The sequence below is a fragment of the Meleagris gallopavo genome, chromosome 2 (genome assembly GCF_000146605.3).
Source record: "Meleagris gallopavo isolate NT-WF06-2002-E0010 breed Aviagen turkey brand Nicholas breeding stock chromosome 2, Turkey_5.1, whole genome shotgun sequence".
NCBI lineage: Eukaryota > Metazoa > Chordata > Aves > Galliformes > Phasianidae > Meleagris > Meleagris gallopavo.
In genome coordinates this window covers 37,295,316-37,303,581 of record NC_015012.2, presented here as the reverse complement: position 1 = coordinate 37,303,581, position 8,266 = coordinate 37,295,316, and positions in this window count along the sequence as shown.

Sequence of the window (8,266 nt, the reverse complement as noted above, 5' to 3'; positions counted from 1 at the left end):
CCCATGGCTGACTCAGTCCTTTCCTCAGGTGATCAATCAGTGTTCAGGCTGTGACTCAACTGATCCCACACACCAGGTTCCCACAACACAGATGCAGCGTGTTGCCCAGTCTGACCATTTCCACTTGCTCTTCTTTGCAGTATAACACTTATGTCCCACTGATCAGGAGAGAAGGGAAGGGAACAAAGCTCCCAGACCAGCTGTACTACTACCCCAGCACCATCCATGGTCCTGGCACCTCTCCATCTCAACAGGACAGTGTTTATTAAGGCAGCTCTCAGAGAGTGTTTGGCATATAAGCAGACTTCAGAGAGAGAGGCAAGGAGATGAGCATTATAAATGGTGGCCATTGGATGGGCAAGGAAATCAGAGGTAAATTGGGTCTGAAGAAGAAGCCTGAAACTCTGCTGATTTCCACAGACAGAGATGGATTAAAGCAAACAGTTGCCTGTATTTATAACCATCCCAACACCCTGCTGCGCCCAAAGGGGAGGCAAGAGGAAGGATCACAAGACCCTTGCTGCCTAGGGCTTGAGAAAGGAAGTTTCTGCAATGCAATTGCTGAACATCCCCCTGAGGTCAAGAATTTCCATGGTGTCACTGCTACTGTCACTCACAGGAGGAGTACCCTGGTGGCCCATCCTTGAGCCTTCAGGAAGACTTCCCGGTAGCCTAGAGCCAACCTGAGGGGAGGCAGCCTGGAGCCTGTCCCCTGGTCCCAGATGCCCTCAGGTCTGGCAAAGCTGAGAGGTGCCTTATGAGTGTGGTCCTTTCTAGGGCCTGTGTTTGTGTTTACATTTAGGAGCTAGAGACGGTGCAGATGGCTAATGTGTTTGTTTGGTATTGTTCTTCCTAGCTGCCTAGAGCTGTTTCTGTACTTCTGTACTCGTCATGGTTACTGCATACACAGAATCTCAAGTGTTTCCCTTGTGGTGGAAAGCTTGCTTGCATCAGTTCAAAAGTTGTGACTGTTGGGGAGGGTTCTCTCTGTCCTCTTACTTCTCCGTTGGTTGCAGAGCTTTCCTAACACACCCCAAGAGCATAGAGACCGGGCTGCATTTGATCACTGCACATCAGTGCACAGTTGCTGCAGGGTGTTTCCAGAAGAAGATGAGGCTGATTTCTGCAGTGCTCCTTGCTATGGCTTGTAAAGACACAAACCTGAAGGAGTCCAGAGGAGGCACCTCCTCCATCTCAGCACTGAATGACTCCTATTAGCACAATGATCTAAATCCCTTGTAAGTCCTCCCAGAAAGGGAGAGTAAATATAGTTTGTCAAGCAGTTATCTTTAGCAGACTGTCTTGTCTGGCAGCAAAGATTTTCTGCGTGACCTCTTCCTAAGTCATGGTGATGTCTGCTTGTTTGCTTACTTTCTTCTGCCATGCTGTGCCCAGAGGGGAGCCTGGGCTCCCTGGGGTGCAAAGCAGAAACCATGTCCTCTCCGGCCCTTACCAGTAGTGTGGACAGACATAGATGGGTTACTGACCTTCAAAACCAGTTTTCTTTTCTTTTTTTTTTTTTTAAAAAGAAAAGAATATCAGATGCAGATTAACACAGAAAGGTGATGAAGAAAAAGGAGAGGAAAGCTGGCTCAGTTGATAAGACACTTTTCTCCAGGAGCCCTGAGCCCACACCTCTGCACCAGGCTTTCTGTAACCACAGAATGGAGATGGGGGAAGAGCAAAGGGAGGCTCTACAACAAGCTGAAGGCAACCCCATACCACACCATTGCTTGTCCTGACAGCCCTTCCCTTCCTTGGTCTGTTAGCCAACGCTCCCCTTGTGCCACCCTCCTGCACATATACACGCATGGGTTTCCATCAGACCCAGAGGCCCAGCACATATCAAGTAGGGGCTGCACTGCTAAGCTGCATGCACAGCATGCCTTCGCCAGTGCAAGCAATGCCCAGCTACCTGACGGAGCATGCTGGGCATGGCAGCAGTTGGGGACATTCTGCCACACTAAAATCTGTATGTCCAAACCACTACATTTCAAACTAATTATTTCCCTCTTTTTGTTTTAATAACCTCACTAGGGTCTCGACTCTTCCGGAAACTTCTACAGGTGGTCAACGTAATGCAAAGCTGGGTGAAGGTTCAGACAGAATGAAACAGGGGAAGCGAGGTATTAATGGCCAGGGCTGCTGCTACACTGTGCTGCTCTGCTGGCCACAAGGCATCGTATTGCAGCTCTCCCCTCCTACCACCCTCCCTGCAATGCTGGGGAACTCTCCAAAAGAAGAACAGTGCTGTTAGTGCTGTTTCAGTGCTGTCTGCCAAATTGACCAAACCAACCAAGCAAACCGAAAGAGCCAAGGCTCTTTCATCAGGAGGCCTCTAGCTTCTTCCAGCACTATCAAATAAAGATCCCCAAATCCTCAACAGCCAGATTCTCCATGAGCCTGTGGTGACTGACACCACTAGGGCCCAGGTGGTGAAGGAGGATGGGCCAAGGCCTGTAAGCTGGGCAGCGAGCAACTGGCACCTGGGGGTCCACCATTTCTGTAAAATGGTGATCATAGCGAAGGGGAGTGAGCTGGCTCCTGGCTCAGCATCAAGGCAGAGGAAAGCAGGAGCAAATTTGTCTTCAGCTCCATCCTACAGGCTGTTGCAGAGGATTAAACCCAACAAACTTCCCTCTGGTGGGCACTAATCAAGAATAGCTCCATTAAATGCATATTTATAAGAAACCTATTGGCTGGTGGATGACAGCAGCCAAATGAAAGTCAACATCTACATGCCACATACACGGTATGTAACTGCTCATGTTGGATTGCCACCACAAGCACCTTACTCCAAATGAGTTGTGTGACAGTGGGCACTGGGTATGCTCCTTTCTCTGTTGGCAGCACCATCCTCACATGGGCTGCAGCCCAGGGCTCACTCCCTGCCCCTCTATTTCCCGGTTCTTCTGAAAGCGTATTTGTGGAAAGGTTCAGGACAGAGAAACTTCCCCATGCCCAGGCCCAGGGAGCTCTTTTGTCTCATCTGCACGTACCAAGTACTCTGACAGGACCAACATATCTTCTGAATAATTTACAGCGTATAGAAATGATCATAACATAGACATCTGCTATGATTTAGTTAATTATGAATAAGTAATAAGGTAATGCTAGCAATGCATTTAACTGAAAAACTATTTATAATGAAATGATTTCTTATAAATAATTAGAGCAAAACTGTGCATTGTAACTCATCATGCTTAATCGTCCCCACACTACACATTCTACATCCTATTTCTGATGAAGCTTTAAAAGCATCTTTTTGACATTTCTTCTTGCAGTGAAGTGTATCTAGTACTCCCACAAGGCCTGAGGCACTGCCAAGTCTCCAGCACTGGGAATAAAACTCACTGCCCTTTGTCTTTCTCACCTGTGAGAAGCTGGTACTTCTTCCTATGGATAAAACATAAGAGTGGTGTGAAATTCTCATACAGCAGCCGAAAACCTGTAATAAAATTAGGCTTAGTGAAGGAAGAGAAAGACCTCTTCCAGCAAAAGCAGACTCATGCATAGCATTTGATAGGCCCAAACATAGCTCTAGAGCCACTGGCTGTACCTTTGGTGATCATCAGCAAGAGAGAGGCAGCACAACAGCATCACTATAGAGCTGATCAGGAGGGAGCTGAAAGCAGCCCTGAAGTTGTGCCTAGCAAGGACAGTGAGAGTGGCCAAAGCCTAGCCCTCTGAGATATCCATTCCCTGCAGGCATTTCTGAAGGTGCCGAAGTGATGCCATCCTTATGCAGAACAGCAGCAGCTCCCCAGGGAGCCAAGAGGACATCTGCAAAAGGAGTTACTGGTGCTGCTCTAGTGCCTATTGGACTATTACTCATCAAAATCAGCACTAAAATTGGCACTCTTTGTAGAAAAGGAAGGGATCCACTCCAAAACTTTAAACATCAGAAAACTTTTGTGACACAGGATGAAGAAATATACACTACTGCTGCAGTTAAGAACGTCTCTGCTGGGCAGATAGTGCGGAGGCAGCCTAGTGTGGCTTTATCAGTGATCTGGACAAACTGATAGAGTCCAGAGTCCACCCTCAGCAAGAATACTGATGATACAAAGCTGGGAGGAGTAGCTGACATCAGAACGCTGTGTTGTCATTTAATGAGACCTGGAAAGGTTGGGGAACCAGGCAGAGTGGAACCTGATGAGATTTTTCAAGGGCAAGTGCAGATTCCAGAACCTAGGAAGGAATAATTGCACCCATCAGTACAGGTTAGGGGCTGATCTGCTGGAGAGAAATTCTGCAGAGAAAGACCTGGGTGTCCTTGTGGATAGTAGGTTGGCCATGAACCAGCAGTGAGTCCTTGTGGCTGAGAAGGCCAATGGTATCTTGGGGTGCATTAAAAAGAGCGTGGCCAGCAGGTTGAGGGAGGTGATCCCCAACTTTACTCTGCCCTGATGAGGCCACAATTAGAATACTGTGTCCAGTTTTGGGCTTCCCAGATCTAGAAAGACAGGGAACTGCTGGAAAGAGTCCAGCAGAGGGCCACAAAGATGATTAGGGGCCTGGAGCAACTCCCACATGAGGAAAGGCTGAGCGTCCTGGAACTTTTCAGCCTGAAGAAGGTAAGACTGAGAAGGGATCTTATCAATGTGCATAAATATTTGAAGGGTGAGTGTCAAGTGTATGAGGCCAGGCTCTTTTTGGTGATGCCCAGCAACAGGAAAAGGGACAATGGGCACAGACTGGAACACAGGAAGTTCTGTACAAATACAAGGAAAAACGTCTTTACTGTAAGGATGACAGGATTGGAATAAGGTGCCCAGAGAAGTTTTGGAGTCTCTTTCTCTGGAGTATTTAACTCCCACCAGGAAATTTTTCTATATGACCTACTGTAGGGAACCTGCTCTAGCAGGGGGGTTGGACTAGATGATCTCCAGATGTCCCTTTCAGACCCTAGAATTCTATGATTCTGTGAAGCCCACACAAAGCCAGTGGGTCACTGAGTTTTGAGAGGTGGTCAAGGGGTAGTGAGCTAACTGCAGCATGCAGGGTCCTACCAGGAGGGCTGGTGTCTAAGTTGTGGGAGTCAGTGAAATGATGAGTGATGGGAAGAAGAACAGAAGTCAGGCTTTTGCACTGGCAGGTTAATTTTAGCATGGTCAAAGAGGTCCACAAAAAAAGCCATAGCAATCTGAATAAGCAGCACTGATGAGACGAAGCAACTGGCTGGACTATAAAAATATTATAAATAGTAAAAAGTAGTCAGTTCAGTTATGGACACAGGCTAGTTGTCTCTTCAGAGTAAAGGGAAAAACTTGAAAAAATGTAAGGGCTCTCACAATATGAAAGAAATCATCAAAAGGGCAATTTAAAAGCACAGCTAAATGTCGTTGCTTCGTGCTGTTTATCATCGTTTGTTTCCTATGGGAAATCCAGAAGGCGCAGCCTACACATCTAAGCAGAAATTGTGAACAAATTAGTGTCCCTGGCCTGTGTGTTAAAGCTCCAGCAGGGTCCATGCAGCCTGCTTCTTCCAAGGTACAGGGAGGCAGAAGCACATCACAGCTCCTGCACGAAGTGTTTTGTTGCCTGGCATTAACAAAGATAGCGTGGTGCTTTCTGCAAGATAATTCTCTTCTCGTCCATAACTTCTGAGGGCAGCTTTGCCCTAACTGTGCTCTCATAGGGAAAATTGGTTGAGCCCTGTTCAATACCACCACAAAATCACAGGAAAGCTAGTGAGTTTCCTTAATTGTTACAGAACAAACAGGTCTTCAACGTGCAATGGAAAAAGTGGTGCTTATAGTGGGTTGGCCTCTCTGCAGTGCAAGAAGGAGAAGCTGCAAAAGCATGCAGCTGATTTATTTCCTGATTCTTCTGACATGAATGCTCCCACAAAAGTCTTTCATGGAGTAACCTCATTTCTAAGCTAACTGCTTGCTAAGGAATGATGTATCTTAAAAGAGAAAATTATTTCTTCCTACTGCTCAGCAGCAGCTGAGTGCAGTAAGTCAACAGAAATAAAGAGTTGTAAATAGTCTGGACAAAATTAAATGCCTCACTCCATTATGCAGTTATTGCGTAATATCTGTAAGTTCTCTTACTATTAGAGGGTTGGAGAGTATGCCACTGCTATAAAAAAGGATTGGAGAAAACGTGGTTCTTTGAGGGAAAAAATGAAGCGAATCTATTTGTTTTGACTATAATGAAAAATATTTGGGCCTCCTTCAGCTTTGAAAGATGAAAAACATAAAAGCACATGGGAAGAAGAAGAGGACAATCCAGCTGACTATCATGCTCCTGAGTGTGCGGGTGGCATCCCCAGGCCCCCATTATTAAGGAGAGCCCCTACACTCTGCGACACGCCCTGCCCAGAAGATCTCGGGCTCATTTGTGGCTGCAGGGAATTGACCTGGTGAACCAGTAACCTCTTTCATCTCTGTTTACTCATCTTCTGTTTGTTTTCAAGCGGTTGCCAAAGGGAGAAAAAAAACGGCATGAAAGGGGAAGTGTTTTGTAGTGGAAAATGGTAAAACAAAACACATACTTTGCATTCTTCCAGAGTCCATACTGAGTGAACGGTGGATACTCTCCTTTCCAATGGTGGAGGCTGAAGTCTGCTGTAAACCAGAGACTCCCGCATGTTCTCCAGGGGCGGCTCCAGTACTCCACTACTCACCTCAGAGAGCTGGGAGCACCCAGGATTGCACACATGGCACAGGACAAGTTCTCCTCGCTGCCCTGCTACCCATGGAGTATTGCGATGTGATGGGCTGCTTGCAGAGCTTGCAGACTGAACAATGGTGGCAGGAAAAGGAGCAGGCTGTGGGGGGAAGCTGGTGCCAGCTGCTCCTAGCTCTTCCTTGAGTACTTGCTATATGGGGCTTCCACCTGATGCAGCGTGTGGTTTTTGCTCTGTTAGACTCACTACTACAAAAATGGCTCTTGAGCAGCACAATAAAAAAGCAAATTTTAGTGAAGTGCGTGTAAAAATGTGTGCTTATCACCCTGTCTGGTGGGCTCCAGCACACCTGCGTCAGCCAAGCAAGACAGTGGTATGGACCCTAGCAAGCCCTTTGGAGATTTGTAAATACCCTATGCAAAATGTCTGTGTTTCCTCTTTCCCTAAAGCATGCTGCAAACAATTTACACCTGAACCACCAGCCCACGACACTCTGTGGTGGCTGCCCAAAGGCAGTGAAAGAGTTGCCTCAGAGCCATAGCACAGCTATGCCTCCATTCATCCCCTGCAAAGCCCAATCTCAGCAGAGGAAAGGCTCCTGGGAACAAAGGAGGAAGGAAGCAAAGAACGGTGACTCAGTAGTCCTGGTGACATACATGTCATCCATGGGACAGGACCAGCCATTGCACATAGGGTGCAGAAGACTGCCCCACAGTGCTCACCGGTGGCAGAAAATGAAGCTATGTGTTGCTCAGATGTTCTTTCTGCTTTCACTACTTCACTACTGTTCAGGAAAAACACGTTATGAGGGAATTTTTTTTAATTGCCTCTTCTAGGACTTGAAGTTGTAGTTTATCTCCAAGAAGATAAACAAGCCAAGTCCACTTTGGGGAAGGACTTTTTTATTATTATTTTTTAATTGTTCCAGCTGGAGCTAAATGCAAACACTTTGGGAGGAGAAATACACAATTCTCAGGGCTAAGCCTTCTCAAGCCTAATTGCTGGGCACCTCTCACCAGTGGTCCCACTCTGGAGGAGCCAAGGCTGCAGCAACCAGGACTATAACCACCTCCATTCATGAGCTCAGCCACTTCTGGTGCCATGAACTCACTCAGAGTTTAACACTTTCCCTTGGCTGACACTGCCTTCATGTGCCAGCTGCCCTGACTGCCCCTGCGCATGAGGAGCTGGGCGATGTGGGTGCCACCAAGGCAGCAGGTGCCATCAGGACTGGCCCAGGCATAGAAGGAAAGGATCCAGGGGCTCTGTTGACACAGTAAACCACTAGAGAGCACTCTCAAATGTATTTATACCCTTTTCCTAAGTGCTATTTCATAAAAACACACGGTTGCCATGGCCTGGTTTACAGCACAGCTAAAAAAAGGGAGTTCCAAAACAGGCCAGGTTTCCTGAGGCCACCACAAAGGCCATAAAAGCCACCATTGTGCTGCGCCATCCCACCAGGGCTCCATGCTCCTCTCTGTGCTTTAGTCTATCCACAGATAAATGACAGAAGCAGTATTTAAAAAATTAAAATATTGCACATAGACAACTGTAGCTTTTTCTGGTTTTATGTATATATTTTTATAGGTGTGTGTATATATATAGGTGTGTATATATATATATATA